Here is a 16750-nt window from a genome sequence, read left to right on the forward strand (position 1 = left end):
CACCGCTCATGCCACCCACCCTGTGTACCCATTACTAGCTCATGCCTCTCCATCTGAGCAGGGGATGTAGGGCTTTAGAAAGACTGAATTCTAGAGTTGCTGGTGGCATTGGGAGCTGGAGGACCCCATGCAATCCTGGGTCCAGATTAGAGCAGGACAGTTTTGGGGTAGCCAGTTGAGTCCTGCCACGGTGTGTCACCCATGGCAGCCCTGCAGAAGTGGGACAGAATGCCCCCCCCAAAAAAAAAAAAAACAAATTGCCTGGTTTTCCTGGCACTAAACCTGGCTGCAGTTGTATTTGTCGGATGAAGATGTCTGTGTTTCTGTGGGCTTGGTGGGATTGATGAACCCAGCCAGAGCACCCCGCTGAGCTGCTCTAAATCCAGCTGGGTGGCTTTATGCTGCCCTGATTGCCTGGACGTGAAGAAGCTGGAGTTTGGTGCCACATCCCTGTTGCATGGGGACAGCCATGCTCTGGATACAGAGGGAGCACACTAGATGTCACGGGGGTGTATTCTCAGCACCTTCCCAGGGTGTCTGCCCAAAGTGTCTGGGTGCTGAGCTGTGTGCAGTGCTGTTTGGTCCTGCTGTGCTAGCAGGTACCTCAAAGGACCCAGCACAGAGCTGCTCGAGCATCCCCTGGATGCACTGTGTTATTTCCCTCTGTGCTGCAGGGACAGCCCAAACCTGTGTGCCCAAACCTGGGGAGATGCTCACCAGGTATTTCAGGAATCTGTGTAGTGGAAATGTGTTGTCTAGGCAGAAGCAAACGGCTGCTCCCTGCCAGTGCTGGCCATGAGTTTTGCCACGGGCTGCAGTGTTCCAGTGCAGAGAGCATGGTCCTGGGTCCTTATGGCAGCAATTCCAGGCAAGCTGAAGCGATTCCCACCTTCTGCTCCATGATCTGGCAGGATTCAGGGATTTGGCAGCACATCCTCCCCATCCCCACACCCCTCCTCCTTCCCTTGCCCGGCTGCATCCGGCAGGGAGGTGTCTGGGGCACCAGCTCGAAACCGGAGCTGCTGAGACCCGATTGCATCAACAGGCACCTGGAGGGAGTGCGTGGAGGGAGGCAGGGCTCTCTCCATCTGCAGGAGTCGGAGAGGCTGCTCTGCACAGGGGGACATGAAAAGGAGACGGGGGCCATAGAGAGAGGGTGAAATATTGGGTATAAGAGCTGGAGGAAGGCTAGCAGGGCAGCTGCAGGTCTGTGCTCAATCTGGCTGTTCCCCGGAGGCACTGAGTTGGACACACGATAGGTTTGCTTGTTTCCCCTGCCTAGAGCTCACCCTGTGCCCTGCTGCAGCCTCCCCTCCTCCCCTGGACTCATCCCCTGCCAGCCGGGCACTTGGGCAGAGGGAGCGGGGTGGGAGGTTGGATTAATCCCACTGATGGCAGGGACTGGCTGGAGTGGGGGGAAGATACTGGCGTAGAGTCCATTTATCATGCTCTTGAGGCACGCTCGACTTTAATAGCTCATGAAGCACTTTAAGAGATGCATTAGCACTGAATACTTGAGCGAGGAGGATGTGACAAGCTGTTAAGTGAGCAGGAGCACGGCGCAGTGAGGCCAGCCACCCGCTCCTGGCTCTCACGTGCACCCTGGTGATTACTGGAGCGTCCTGCAAAGTGCCACATGAATTAATAAAAGCAGCATTGGGTGCGGCGCTGGTGAGGTTGCTCATGTGTTAACCCCTCTGCTGCTCATCTTCGGTCCTTCTCCTTGGAGCTGGAGGAGTGAAGGGCACATTTCAGGATGCAGGAGTCAGGAATGCTCCCCAAACCCCAAGGTTTTCAGGTGAGGGAGGTCAGAGCTGAGGGGATCTGCAGGAGTTTCTCAGGTTCCTCTATCCCTCCCTGAGCAGAGCCCAAGGACAATCTTGTTCCAGAGGATGGCTTGATCCTGGCGATGCCCCACACCGTGCTTGCTCTAGGCAGCATCATGCCCTAATCCAATTGCTGCTAAAGCAATCTCTCCGCGCCGCTGATCCGTCACACTGGGTGGCTCTGGCAGGCTGTCACAGCGCTCAGCTCACTGACCCAGGCCAGCCAGGGTGGTTTTGTACAGCCACTGGGGTGCTCTTGAATTTAGTAGAGGAAAAAAGGGATGCATGGGGTAGACTTGGAAGGGGACAGAAAAAGAGATAAGGTTTGCAGGAGCTAGCTGTCGGAACAGGTTGGCGTGATGGCACGGTGTGGGCATGTGCCTGATTTACTTCTGCCCAGAGGACAGGGACAGGGAAAGCACAGCAGAGCAAAAAGCGGTGCTGCCTGCTGCAAGGCTTGCACGTGTGGTTGGCCAGGGGCTCAGGCGTGTGACAGCAGGGCTGGCAGAGGTCCCTGCAGGGCAGACATCTCCATAGCAGAGCTTGGGCTCTGTCAAAGGAAAGGGAGAAGCCCCGGGGCATTGCCAAAACTCTACATAGGAAGGGTTTACATGTTGGAGATGTGGCAGGCTATAAAGTGTATGTGCAGGGGTGATTCCAGCTCTTCCTAGTCATTGCTGCGACTGCCCATGGATGGGCTCTGCTGTTCCCATCAGGCTGGGTGCTGCAGCAGCCCGGGCAGGAGGCAGCTCCTCTTCCCGGGCTCCTGCCACAAGCGGAGCCCTTTCCCCATCCGTCAGCTGCACTGGAGTTATATCCACGTCTGTCCCAGGCTGAGATTTCTCTGCTTTTAAAAGAGGAGTAATTCTGCTTTATTGATCCTCACCTTGCTGAATTAACTCATGTTTAAACAATAATTATGTTTTCACCCGGGAGAGGAGAGAAAGAGATAAACGTCTCTGGAAATGAATGCGTTTCAGATGCCACATGCCGGGGTTAATTTATCGATGAGCGGAGACGCCGCTATCTCCTCTCTTTCTCACCAGCAACAAGCAATTAGCCCCCATCATTCCTCAACCGAGGAAAAGAAAGAGAGATTTTGTTTCATTACTTTCCCTCCTCTCTTGCTCCCTTCAGCCCCGGCGCTAATCTTTTGCAATCGGTTCTGCTGCAAAGCCTCCCAGGAGCTCCTGTTCGCACGCTCCTCGTTAGAGATGCTGCCCACATTTCAGCTAAGACAAAGTCTGGGCCGGTAAACAGCCTTCGAAACGCACAGCAAAGCCATGCAAATTGGCTTCTCCACGAGAAAACCATCTGTGGGTACCTTCTTTTCGCCCTTTGCCGCATTGTCCAAGATTTTATGACAGCTGATGGGGATGCAACCGGCTCTCCTCCTATATCAGTCAGCCCATGCAAGTCCCACGGGCATCAATCTGGCAGGGTTAAACTGGTAGCTTTGCTTCTGGGGAAGTTTCCTGGGTTTTGCCTGCATTTTCTGTGTAGGAGGTGGTTTCTAGTTTCATGCAGGGACGCGTGGTTTGTTTGTAGACATGCGAGAGGTCTTTGGCAGTCATTCAAATGCTGTGCAGTTAAGGTGCTGGGATTCAGGTGGGTCCCCACCACAGACACGGTACCACTACAGACCCTCTGGCAGCTTGGGCGTGTTTGGGGAGAGAGGAGGGTATATTTTTCTATAGCAATTTTGCAAAATTGTCTCGCTCTTTGAAACGTCTGTATTTCAGTATAGATGGGATGGGAGAGAAGAAAGCGTGGGATGATTTTTCCTTGCCTTTTTCCCCCTGTTTCACAGCTGGAGTATTTCTATTTTTGCACATCGCTGAATTTTCAAAGATGGATTGTGATCCTCTTCCCTCTTCCATCCCTTGCTGCTTTTCTCACGTCCGGTTTTACCATCTATTGCTAGTGCCTGCTCAGCAGGTTAGGCTATCTTAGGATCCTTCCGTACCCCCTAGGAGAAAGAGCAGAGCTTTGCTCCCACTGATCACTTCACAAACAGGGTTTGCAAAGCCTGGGGCATCCAACCCCTTTCTCTGCTTGAATTTGTCCCATTATTCCCCATTATAAAAATTTGAAATAGAAGTATAGTTACTGTGTGTAATTCCTGGGGATGTCCTGCACCAGTGCCTGGAGCCTGGATGGTTGTTTGGGAGAGGCATCTTTCATGCTTGCCTTGTTTTTGGACTCTGCTCTGTGAAGGGACAGACGGTGCTCTGCTTTTCCCCTTTGCTTTTCCCTGGAGCAGCTGGTGTTCATTTCAACCCAGAACAGGCTTCCTGGGTGCTGGAGCCATGCACAGTGCTGGTCCCAGTGACTGACAGCTCTGAGGCATCTGCTCTGCATCATTCATCTTATATATAACTGTTTTTTAGAACCCTTTTATCAAAGTGGCTGCAGCGGTGAGGTGCATCACTATGCTAGGTCCAAGAAGCTCGGTACAAGACAGAGTGATGCCCTGCACCATCCCAGCCTGCATTTCCCAGAGGTTAGGGATTGTCCTGGAACTTTTCCCACCTCTTTGCTCTTTAAGATCCCATATGCAAGGCTAGTGTGTATGTCCATGCCAGAGGCCAGACTAGAGCATCCTCTTACATGAAACAATTCTTGTTTTTTCCCCATTGCTCAAATCAGTCTTCCCTGAACTGTTTTGTGGTCATAGCCATTCTCTTCTCTTCTCTTCTCTTCTCTTCCCTCTTCTCTTCTCTTCTCTTCTCTTCTCTTCTCTTCTCTTCTCTTCTCTTCTCTTCTCTTCTCTTCTCTTCTCTTCTCTTCTCTTCTCTTCTCTTCTCTTCTCTTCTCTTCTCTTCTCTTCTCTTCTCTTCTCTTCTCTTCTCTTCTCTTCTCTTCTCTTCTCTTCTCTTCTCTTCTCTTCTCTTCTCTTCTCTTCTCTTCTCTTCTCTTCTCTTCTCTTCTCTTCTCTTCTCTTCTCTTCCCACACTATTGGCCTGCCATTCAGTCATGCATTAAGTGACATGACTAACATCTGTCATGTGTTGTTTGCTTTTCTGTGCTTTTCCCCAGGGTGAGATGTGTGTGCAACGGAGTGTTTTGGAATTTCTGTAATTGCCTGTACACAGCCGCTCGCTGTTCACGCTGGGGAAGGCAAGGTCGGGAGGACAGCATGTGTGTGCCGAGCAGGAGGCTGCCGACGGTGCGTGCTTCCCACCGAGACAGCTCTGCCTCCTCGTTACATAGCGCTTTCCTACCTCGTGGCATCTCCATGTGTCTCAGGCCGAGTTTTGCTCTGCCACTTCATCTCCAGATGGCACCTGAAAGGCCATTTTGGAGTTGTTCTCCTCAAGACACAGCTCTGTGAATGGGCTTGCAGGAGATAGACTTGTCCTTTCTGTGATATCCATCAGCATTTGTGTTTTTGGCAAACTTTGCCAGCACCAGTTTTATGCTGCCTGCAAGGTAATTGATAAGGCGAGTGATTAGCAATGGGCCAAGAGCAGATCCCTGCAGGGCCACACTGGGCACACCCTCCTGCAATGGTGATACCACATTAACAATTAATTCCCCATTAGCAATTATATTTTTTTAATTCTTCCTGTTACAATTCTGGATACTTTCATTATCCAGCTGGCTGAAGCACCGGCCTCAATCCAAACTGCAGCCCTGATCAGCACACGAGCTGGTTGCAGAACATTCCTGGTTGGGAAGCACGGTTTGGCCCAGCCTCTACCTGCCCCTACATCCCTCACTCTCTGCAAGCTATCCTGAAGCCAAAAGGCTGCTCACATTGGCTTCACGGAGAGCTCAGAGAGCCAGAACAGAGGCACGGTGCTGGATCAATAAAAGGACATGTCTTGGCATTGGAAGGATGTTATCAGGGTTTGCTCAGTGTATAGGCAAGGGTCTTAGCTCAGCCTGTCCTCAGGCTAAATGAGTGTCAGTGCGTGGTGGTATTGTGGTATTCACGTTTTCTGTACCTGGTAGACCTTGGTCCCAGCGCGTACCATAAGGAGATGCTTCTGCCTTGGAACTGCTTCCTCCCCACTGCAAGGGTGAAAGTGCAAGCAGCAGGGCAATGGGAGAGAGCATTGCCAGAGGTAGGGGACCTCGGTGGGTGACAGCCTGACTCAGCAAGGACACACTACCCCTCACACAAAGGCTCCAGCACCAATTATGTATGTGCAGCCACCAGGATTGGAGCACTACCACAAGGCAGAGACTTCTTAAGCCACTCTGCAGGCTGCCATTCAAAGGCAGGCATCTGCTCATTGTGGCTTTGTCTCGTTTGCTGTTCCTCCCCTGGGGCTAAGCTGGCTCAGGCTCAGAGCTGGCATCATCCTAGTGGGGTTGCTGCATCTGCTGGGGGCTGCTCTGCTAGCCCACCGCATGCTGGCCGGAGGTACGAGCTGGCTGCAACTCATGTCGGGTGGTCTTGGTGTCCCTGGGATGCCTTTGCAAGGAAAACCCTTCCTCTGCATCCCTATGTATCCATTACCGTGACAGTTTTCCCATTGCACCCCTGTCTTTCCTGCTAGCCCACAGCTGTGGGGAAGCAGCAGGGACAGCTCACCCCCAGCTGGGCTGACACCCCAGCTGCAACCCATTAAACACTGCTGCATGCCATTAGGGCGTTAAGGAGCCCACAAAGGTCTGGGGCCCCACTGCCACTGCCCTGATTTTTCCCTGCTATCTTTTAGCCCTGCTGTGAATAAGAGGCTGTCTGATAAGAGGAAGCCCAGCCGTAAACTCCCTCCTGTCTTCTCCAGCTGCACCCCCATTTCCTTCCTCTCCTTCTCTCTGTCCCAGAGCACCTGGCTACTTCTGCAGCACAAAATGCATCTCCTGAAAGGTTCCCTGTCTGCAAAGGGAGAGAAAACAGCGAAAATAGCCCCAGCTCCTGGAACATCCTTCTATTACTGGACATCTCTCTGAGCTCCAGTAGACTTCCTGCCCAGACACGGAGTGAATTATGGCCAAGCTCTCGGAGGCTGACCTTGTGGTCAGCCAGGGCACGGGCTTGCTAATAAATGTGGTCAGCCCCTACCGCAGACAGCCTATTTTTAGTGCCTGTGTTTCCTTGCCCGCTGCCTCTCAGCCCGGCCCGGTGGCCCTGCAGATCCCAAGCTGGCTGCCCCGGGAGCATGGCCCATACTGTAGGGTAGCCCTGCTGGGAACAAGAGCCTCTGGAAAATCCAGGGGGTTGGTTTCTATGTGATGGCTGCTAATTTTGTACAGCAGGAGGTTGTGTGCACAGAGCAGGGTGGTTTCTGCTGCAATGTGCTTTGAGAGGATGGCTCTACTCTTTGACTGTTGGGCCAGGAGCAGTGGGCTCGCTGCTCCTGTCCAAGGGATGCACTTGGAAATAGCTGCAGGTCTGTGCAAGATGGATGTCCTGTTGTGCAAAGTGCTGTTGGATTCAAAAGGAGGGTTGCTCTTAAAGCAGAGAAAGGGGAGAGAGGAAAAGGACGGGAGGAAAATAGAGGGCATTTAAGGGAGAGGGAGCACATCTTGGCACACCAAGGCATTGAAGGTCTGCTCTTGGGAGTGCCTGTGATTACCAAAGTTGTGAGATGTGCAGAAGAAGTCACCAAGAAGCTGCCTGTGTTTGCTATACAAGTGTATCCCTTCCTGGAGATGGAAAGAGGTTTTGGAAATGGAGCTGATGGAGATGAGGTTCTGGAGCAAAGCAAGCATCTGTCCCTGGGCCAGATGACGGCTGGGAAGGAAATATTAAGAAATATGCTTTGCTAACAAACAAATGAACCCCTCTGTCAGCTGGTGTATTGAAGTGGATCACAAAGCTGTAGATTTTATTTTTTTTAAGTGTGGATTTGTCAGGTTTTGGACAAGTGAATCTGCAGTCCCTCAAAACTGGTGAAGATAGTTGACATCTGTGATGAGAAGAAAATGCTGAGAGGATTGCAGTCTGCCAGGGCTCATTAGTTCTGCCAGTGGCAAGGAAAACCATCTCTCAGTAACCTCTTAGACTTCATTAAACATATCAACAAGCGCTGGAAGGGGAGGGCTGGGGTTTGCAGTCCAGCCAGGTCCCCAGAGGAGCTCTGGCGCATTGAGGCCAGGCCGAAATCCCAGGGCTTCCTGCTGGTGTGGGAATTCACCCCTGGCTGCCAGGGCCCTTTGGAAGGCATGAGAAGCCATATGGGACACCGAGGGCTTGCCCACGAGGTGACTTGTGGTGGGCTGGGGGCTGCTCTTTGCTCCTTCCATGAGCCCTGGCTGCCGAGGAAGGGCCGCGGCCTGTCTTGGCGAGGGAGGAAGCGATCCCTGTCCGTGGGTTACGCCCGTTGTTTTTTATGCCTGTTACATTTGCGAAGGCTGCCAGGAGTGGAAGATCTCATAAAGCTGTGACAGTTGGAGTGGAAACTAAGCGCTTCAGGGGCTTGGCTTGACTTAGCCTCCGAAAGCTTGGAAAGGTCTCGCCTTGGAAGTCACACGTGGCCATCCCAGGGAGCCAGCACCTCGCACTGCCAAAGCAGCCTGGTCCTGCCAGCACAGAGACATGAATCTGTCTGGAGTTGGGCTGGAGGTGACACTTGGTTTGTCTGCTTTGAAGGGCTTCCAATGCCTGGAGTTGTGGTTTGTGCCCTGGAACTGCAAACCCCACCTCAGGTCAGGCTGGAGGGGCAAGGTCCTCCTGGAGGAGCCCAGGGCTGTGGCAGAGGGGGCTGCATTGGTGACCAGACAAAGCCCAAAAACACAGGAGCAGAGCCACAGCAAGACACTGAGACTATGCATCCTCATCTCTGCTCTCTGAGGAGAGGATTTTGCTAGGGTAGGAGCAGAGCAAAGGAACCATGAAGCGCGCTCAGGAGAGCAGATGCTGGGACACAACGCGTACCAGCAGCAGCAGAACAACTTGCAAGATGTGCAGTCTGCCCCGTGGATGGAAAGAACGTCTTTCAGGATAAGCAGTGTTGGGCAGTGCTAAATGGAGCGGATCCATGCAGAGAAGCCAATATAATTGTGGCATATTAAAAGGAAAACGAGGAGAAGAGGAAGGATTGAGCTGGGTCTGTGGCAGGCTCGTTACAGAGGGGAAAAGCAATGCGTGTCACCTTGTAATGAGTGCTGCAGCAAGGCCAATCAGGTGGAGAAGTGAAGTGAAACCGCAAAGCAATCGACAGTGATGGAAGCAGGAGGGGTTACGGCGGTATTAGTCCGGCGTATGGACCATTGATCTCTTGGCGTTGGATTTGCTGAAAGATTATTGTTTAGGCTCAGCTGCCACTGGGTGCTAATTGAAGCTAAGGTAGTCTGGAGGCTAATGGCACCTCCTTCGTTTGCTCAGGGGCATGTGTTGGGGAGGCTGGTGTTGGGGAGGGAGTTTTGAGCATGTGGCTTGCAGTGGGGGGATGAAACCACCTTCATTCAGCAGACAAGGGGAAGGGGCTAAAACTTCTCCTTGCACATCTGCATGCATCGGTGTGTAGGGTCAGTCCCTGACTACAAACCCAGGCAGGATGCATCCACCATGGTGCAAAACTCCCCCTGGATGGGGCAGAGCCACGTGTGCCCTTTGTCCCAGGTTCAGCACACTGTGGCATGTCCTTCCTAGCGTTATTAGTTTGCAAAGCCTGAAGCATTTCCCCCAGTGCAGATTTCTGTTAGAAGAGCCCAGCTGGATGGCTTAAACCTGCTTAATTATCAATTCTGGAGTGTTACAAAGCAGCCAGGGGTCTGCAGAGCCCAAGCTGAAAAACATTGACCTGCAAAGCTGGAAGCCTGGAGGACTTCTGCCAGCAAAGAGCTGTGTGCTTTGTAGGCTGGGCTGCATGAGCTAAAGCAGAGCTGTATATTGCAGCACATCATCCTTGGCCCCTGCTGAATTTACGAAGGTATAATGAGGTCTGCATGTGTGTGCATGTGTTTCTGATGTCCGTGCGCTGGGCAAGGAGCGTGCACTGCTGGGTAACACAGCTTTGCTGGCGGAGAGCTGGTTGGGAAAAGATGCTTTGCTATGCCGAAGTGTGCTTCTGATCTGCAGAGAGGCAGGAACACAGATGCTGCAGGCAGCAGTGGCCAGTGCAAGCCTGCATCGTGTGCAGGGGTCTGCTGTGGGGGCTGTCCTGGTACCCCCCAAGCCCAAGTGATTCAGTCCAAGTCAATGTCTCCAACCAGACGGGCGAGCTATACTCTCCATCCGTGTTTGTGCACGAGCCTGCTCCCAGGGGCACGGTAAACTGAGCCCGGAGCACTCCCGAGGGGAGCCTCCAGCCGGAGCCGTGAACTCCAGACTCCTTAGGATGAGTCACGGAGAGCCTCTGGCTCCAGCCAAGCCGCAAACCCCAGCGGGTCAGATCCTGCTGTGCCGGTGCCTGGCCTGTGCTGTGGTTGCTCCAGCTGAGAGCACGCTGCGCAAGGGAGAAACTGAGGCACGCAGGATGGAGGGCATTGAATCCAGATGGTAATCTAACCCTCTCGCTGTGATTTCCCATGGGAAGCCTCCGTGCCTGGCCATCAATGGGAGCCTGGAGACCTGCCACAACCTGTGCCAGCTGCTGGGACATTGGGGGAGGCTTGGGGCACAGCAGGAAAACCCAGTGGTGTTGCTCAGGAGTGGAGAGGTGCTGCTGAGCTCGGCAGGATGCCTGCTGTTGGGAGGGGTTGGAGGTGCACAATGAGGCACGATGTGCCTGACTGGCGATCACACACAAGCTTCTGTGCTCAGCAGACTAGAAAATTAGTTTTACCATCGTGGTGGAAAGCATGGGGGGATTGGCCTGTGTGCCTGTCTCCTTTTTCCTTTGGTGAGGGTCCCTGCTGCATGGTGCAGTGGAAGAGCTCAGGAACTTGGGTCCCCACTGGTGCCTCCCAGATGTCAGAGCATCACATGAGGCCCTTGGCAGGGGGAGGAAGGCCCAGAAGCAGCCACAGGCTTGCTTGCTGTAGTAACCCACCGTGCCATTCCCATGGGTGCTGCCTCTTGGAAGTCCATTCACCTTCCTAGGATTTTTCTATGGCACAGCTATCTCCAGGGCTTTGTTCCTGAGGAGCATCCCCAGCTTTTCCCAGTAACACCCATCCCTCTCCAACACAGAATGCAGCCCTTTGTGTGGTCAGGGAAAGTATGTGCCACCCCTTGCTGGCAGAGATGCTTGGACCCATCACGAGTATCCTCCACTTGGTCTTGGATAGGGAAAATTGCTCTGCCAGCTCTGTGGAGAGCATTTAGGGACATCTGCAGGCTGACTCAGTGCCCTTCCCATTGTGTCAATGCTGCTCTGCTGTGGTGTAGCTGGGGTACATCAGGTCTGCCCCACACAGGCTGCTCCTCCAGCTATCAGCCCTGAGAGCAGAGGGATATATCCATCTGTCCTTCCTGGCTTGCAAGGCAAATTCCTGTTGTTTTCCACCCAAGTCTCTTGCTTTGGCAGAGAGTGAGCCCTGAATATTCAAGGAACAGCGCTGAACTTGGTGTGACCATGGTTGGCGGGTTCTGGCCCTTAATTAATTAGCATTGATTGGACTTCACTTCCAACAGCAGAGGAGGGAGCTGCGGCTCAGGGAAGCAGCGAAGTGTTGCGATACAATCACCACGACCATTTTCGTGCTGCCAGTCGGTGCTCTGCAGAAGTTGCATTGCTGCTGCGATGGCTGCAAGGGAGACAGAAAGGGAGCTCCCAGGAGAACAGAGATACCACGGGACTTTGACAGCTGGTGCTTCAAAATGAACATTTGTTTATACATAGACACAGGGTTGTTTTTTTTTGTTTTGTTTTGTTTTGTTTTCTTCTGGTTTATGGCATTGGCTTAGTTTGATTTAGACTTTGTGAAGGTGCTGCTCAAGTCCCATGTGTGGCAGCAGGGCCAGCGTCGTTGAATCCATCAGCCCACCAGGAGATTCACTCATCACAGCAGGGGTCCTCCTCTGCTCCCAGTTCCCCCAGTCTAAGCACAGCAGTGACCCCTGGGCAGCCCAGAAGTGCTATGTAGGATGTGACTTGTCCCCCAGGAAATTTGGGGAAGGTTGGGCATTGGATCAATCTCTTGAGAAGGGAGGTGTTCCCAATCTCAGCAAGACAGCCAGAGGTCAACCTCTCTCCCTCTTGGTGAGCCTGCCCTCCCTGAGAAGTTGTCCATCTCACTGCATGGTCTGGACACGTCTCGTCCACTGAGCCATGCGAGTCCGTGCACTTCTGTAGCCGTTTTGTATTTCTTTCTCTGTGTTTTTCCAATTACATTCTTGGCAGCCCCAGAGAGACAGCTGTGGGTGTCTTCCTATTGATCCATGAGTAGGACTTTGTGATGTAAACCCAGGAGGAGAATTTCAGGATTTAAGTGGCGGATTTAATCCTGTTACAATGTTTATCCTGCCCTAAATCATAGCTTCAGAGTGAAGACCCCATAGTGAGAAACACCAAGAGTGGAGTCGCACATGGCAGCACTTTTAACCTGTCGTGTGATGCTTCGTGTCATAGACCCAGCGGTAAGCTCCTGCCATGAGCTTTGAGGAACAGTCTGGATGAAGCTCCTCTATCTCTTTGAAAATTAATTCAGATACCTGGAGCTAGGCAGCCCATCGTCTGTGAGTGGTGAGACCTAGATCGTGGCTGGGTTGCAGCGATGAGGGCTGGTAGCCTTTGCATGGGTCGGAAGGAAACAGAGGGGCTTGGAGGGAGTGCGTGCAGACTTGTTCCCAGGTAGATATTGGGTCCTTGCAAACACCACCTCCCTTTAATTCATGCTGTGGCCAGGACCTGCAGGTCCCAAGCATTTCCATGCACAAGCCATCACTGGGGTTCCCAGTGGGTTTATGTGCTAGGGACCCCTGGGTGCTGATGGGCTTCGTGCTGCCCAGCACACATGCACAGCTAGCAGTGCAGAGGTGGCCGAGTCAAACAATGTGAGTGTAGCACCGGGGATCAGTGGATGCAGGCTGTTTGTTAGGTGATTTAATTGTGTTTTCCTTCCTCTGGTGAGTTTGGACCATTTTTCTTAACTTGCTTAGCCCAGAGGAGCTTTTTCACATAACCAGTATTTATAGGAGGCTTTTTGCCTTGCTACTTCAGGGAGAATCACCAGTGTACGCTGTACTAGTGGCTTGTAGGGCTGAGTGCAGGACGTGTTGGCACCCTGGGGTTCCAGATGGGTAAAGCAACACCGGCCCCAACGTGAGCTGTGCTTTGAATGTTCCCATGGTGTTGCTGTGCCAGGTGCCATCGGATCACAGAGGAGGAGGAAAATCAGAGCACGGCTCTACTTGCACATACTTGGGCCAGTCAGTTCATCTCCATTCGGGACTCGGGTTCCCGTCTGTAAGACGCTGCTCTCATTTGTCTCCTCTCCTTGAGTTGTCAGCTCATTAAGGCACCAGCCACCTCTCGCTGCCTGCTTGTCCCAGGGGTCTGCAGGCAGCGCCGCAGCCTGAGCAGTGAGGAGGAGCCCCCCACACCCTGCCAGGGCATCCCCCTCGGGAGCTCTGACCTCGGGGGAGCCTTCTTTCCATTGGAAAATGAAGTGCCGTCAACGTCCAAATGTTTCACAAAATTGTATTTCTCTGGCAGGGGAAAAAGAGGAATGGAAAGAGGGGAAGGGCTGCGGCATGTCTTTTTGGTGTTTTTCTGAAATGGTGTTTGACACTTCACTTTGAATTGACAACTCTCCCTCCTCCAAAAAGAGGGTTGTAAAGCCTTTTGTACAACACAGCAGGGGCAGTTTAAGAGACACGAAACCCTTTGGTTTCCTTCAGAAGGAATCAAGCCTTTTTTTTTTTTAGGGAAAAAAAAAAAAAAACTTTTGAGATTTTTTTTTCCAAAGTTAAGGCTTTTGCTCCAACAGGTCCTAAGGTGCATCTGTGCCTTATCCTGAGCCTTCCTGCACCGTTCCTGAAACCTGGAACTGAGGGATGCTGTGAGCACTGAGCCTGGTGGAGCCTTTGAGCATCCCTCCGGCCCCATCACCCTGTGTGGGCTGCAGCCAGCCCGTGCTCTCCCACCACCGGGAGACGCAGCCTATTTTTTCTTTGCTTTAGAAAATAAACATGCATAGAGCCCAATGCTGCTGCGACCGGCCGGCGAGGGGTGTGACCAGCGGAGCTGAAAAGATTGTTTTCTATTCATGGCCTCCAGCATGAGGTAGGGAAAAAGCCATTTTCTGCCTGTGCGTGCATAGATTTGCATTGATCGAAGGCAGAGTTTCTGCCTCCCCGTGCCCTTTGGATCTGCTTTTGGACTTTCTCAGATCCTCCCTTCTCATGGAAGCAGCTGCTGCAAGCCTGTGCCCCGTGGACACACGCAGGCTCCTGCCCTGGGCTCTCCTGCAACTGCCACTCATTGCTTCCTCCTCCCTCCTCTTCCTCCCTCCTGACAGGCAGCCTCCCACAGCCGACTCATTTCAGAGATGTTTTTCACTGCTCGAGCCAAGATTTTTCTCTCCCCCATCACGCTTAGCTTCCCCCTCCCACTTCCGAACTATTTTTTTTTTCAGCAATAAATAATTTCAGCGTGCTGAAGAAGCAGGAGAGCAAAGTCAGCGTTAGGCTACAACGAAATGCTCCATTTGTTCTGGGAGTCTTTCTCCCCATAGAAAGCTTTCCCTAGTGTTTAATTTTAAGGCATGTCATTATTATTATTTGTTCTCCTACTTTCCAGAAGAGATTCCCATATTTTTTCAGCTTGTCTGGAGATTTCCACATGCACACAAACTTTTCCTTTGGCTTTTCTTCCCTGCTTGCTTTCTTTTTGCCGGGGTTAAAAGCCCCAAGTCAGCAAGGTACTTAAACACATGCTGAAAGTTAAGAGCTCGCCTAAGTGCTTTGCTGACTTGGAGCCAAAGATATTTTCTCGAGCCCTTTAAATGCTTCAGAACCTGAATTCAAAACATTTTGCAGAAATTCCAGAATTCAAGGACCTTGTGCTAATAATAGTTGTAATTCAGTAGCGCCTTCATATAACTGCAGCTCTCTTCCTCCTAGACATCGTGAGCTTCTGTATACTTTTACTTGCAAAAAAAGTTTCCCTAAAATCTTCTACCACTTCAAACCCAAGGAGCTCTCCAGAGAGCCGGGCACGTTCATTTGTTTCACTCAATGAATGCTTCGGCATTTTAACTTTTGTTTTGCAACAAGACACTTGGATATTCCAAGCGTTGAAATATAGGGGGGAAAAAAAATGGACAATTAGTTCAAATCATGCTGAATGAATGTCTGCTCCTGAACTAACATTTGCTCATCATCCCAAACACAGAAGGAAAAAACAAACAAACAATCAAAACAACCCACCACCACCACGAAAAAAAGCCCAGCAACCACCAAGCTGAGGACTGTGGAAAGCAGCAGCGGCGGTAATTGAAGGTTAGGAGGAGCTCTCAAAGGCAAGCTGAGCTCCCTGAAAGCAGCCCTGCTCTTCCCTTCGGAGAGATTAGTCAGAGGCATTGTAATAAAAGCTGTATGGAGAGGGAATAGCGGTGGGTAGATGAGCAGGAAAGGCTCTGCAGGGAAGGAGGTGTTTCCAGAAATGGAGAGGCGACCAGCATCAAACAGAAATTACAGCTCGGCTGTTTGGGGCTCTGCACAATGAATGCGGGGTCTCTGCCACCAGTCAGCTGCTGAGGCTGCTTGGAAATGGTTGCTTAATGGGGAGCATTTTTTAAAAGATTTTTTAAAAGTGTTCCAGACAGTGGTGCTTAGGGGCAGCAGCACGTGAGCAGGGCCAGGCAGGAGGTCACGTTTCTCCGAGGGGCTGCATGTACCCTCCTCTTGAAAGCAGCTGGTGCTGCTGCTAGGAATGGGAAACCGAGATGAAAAGTCCCCGTTTAATCGTAACCTAATCTTTCCAGGGGATAACTCTGCATGTGCTTCTTCATTGTGTTTTGCAATCGTCTGTGTGCACATCTGCACGAGCTGCCTTGCAGAGCCTCTGGCTGCCCCACAGCAGCAGGCACTTGCAGTCTCCTCTTGCCTCATGCAATACAAAGGTGTGCACCTCACCTTCACCTCTCTGGGGGCAGCAGGGCACTTTCCAGCACACCATGGAGGTGACCTGTGGCCATTTTTCACCGTGGGAGGGCTGCACCCAGAAGATGCTCCTCGTGACTGCTGAGTACAGCTCAGCACGCGCTGCTCGTCGCTCCCTCACTTGGCTTTGCTTTAGGGTCTTTCGGAGTGAAAGGCATGAAATGCAAATGTAATATCTTGTTATTACACTGGCAAATCCTGAGGCCTTGGCTTAATTGTTAATACAGCCCCTGATGGGCAGAGTAGATTGTTGCTTTATTATTAATATTGCTTTGAAATCAGCTAGGCTACGGGAGTACAAGTGTTGCTCAGAGATGTGAGAGATGGTGACTGAATCAAAAAAAAAAAAAAAAAAAAAAAAAAGGAAAAAGACTTGCAAAAATGCCTTGCTTCTTATTGCCATCTATTCTTCCCCATGTGCGCCTGCATCTCAGCTCCTCTGTTATCCCACGGCCAAGAACACAAGGGGAAGCCTTGGTGTTGGTGCAGGGTGAAGGAATTCTTGAGTAGAAACAAGTTCTGGGGTCTCTCCTCCAGTGGGTATCTGGATGAAGGGAGAAGTGCTGCTGTTCCTCCTGGGGGTTTCCAGGGACATCACAGGGAACTTTTCCTTTCCAAGGTAGCTCCCATTTCACTGCCTTCACCCCAGCTGCTGGCAGGCACTGCTGAGCTCTGCTGTGCGGGAGGACATATCGTGACAGCAAGGTGACAAACCAGGGGATGGCCACAGGGTACCCCCGCATCTTGATGCTGCAGATCACCTCCCTGCTTCGATTCCTGAATTAATCCTGTGTGCTGCCTTTGAGTCCTGGCCCCGAGCACAAGTTGTGCCCTGTGCCTTGTCCCTTCAGGGGCTATGCCGTGAGGAGGAGGCTTAGCCTCCTGTACCTGCGGTTGAGGAAGTGGAGGAGTTTTTCAAGCTCGGGCCACAGAAGTTCACGTGTTAAGTTGCAGCGGTCCCAGCTTCAAGCCCAGC

General features: G+C 52.0%; 1 protein-coding gene across 4 annotated transcripts in view; it reads left to right on the forward strand.

Moving 5' to 3' along the window:
• The window catches only part of CNTFR (ciliary neurotrophic factor receptor), a gene marked incomplete at its 3' end in the record, with an annotated part of 174833 nt that overhangs the window by 100577 nt on the left and 57506 nt on the right, over nucleotides 1-16750 (forward strand). The gene's annotated exons all lie outside the window — the stretch shown is intronic.

The sequence above is a fragment of the Netta rufina genome (assembly GCF_964035555.1).
Source record: "Netta rufina genome assembly, chromosome: Z".
NCBI lineage: Eukaryota > Metazoa > Chordata > Aves > Anseriformes > Anatidae > Netta > Netta rufina.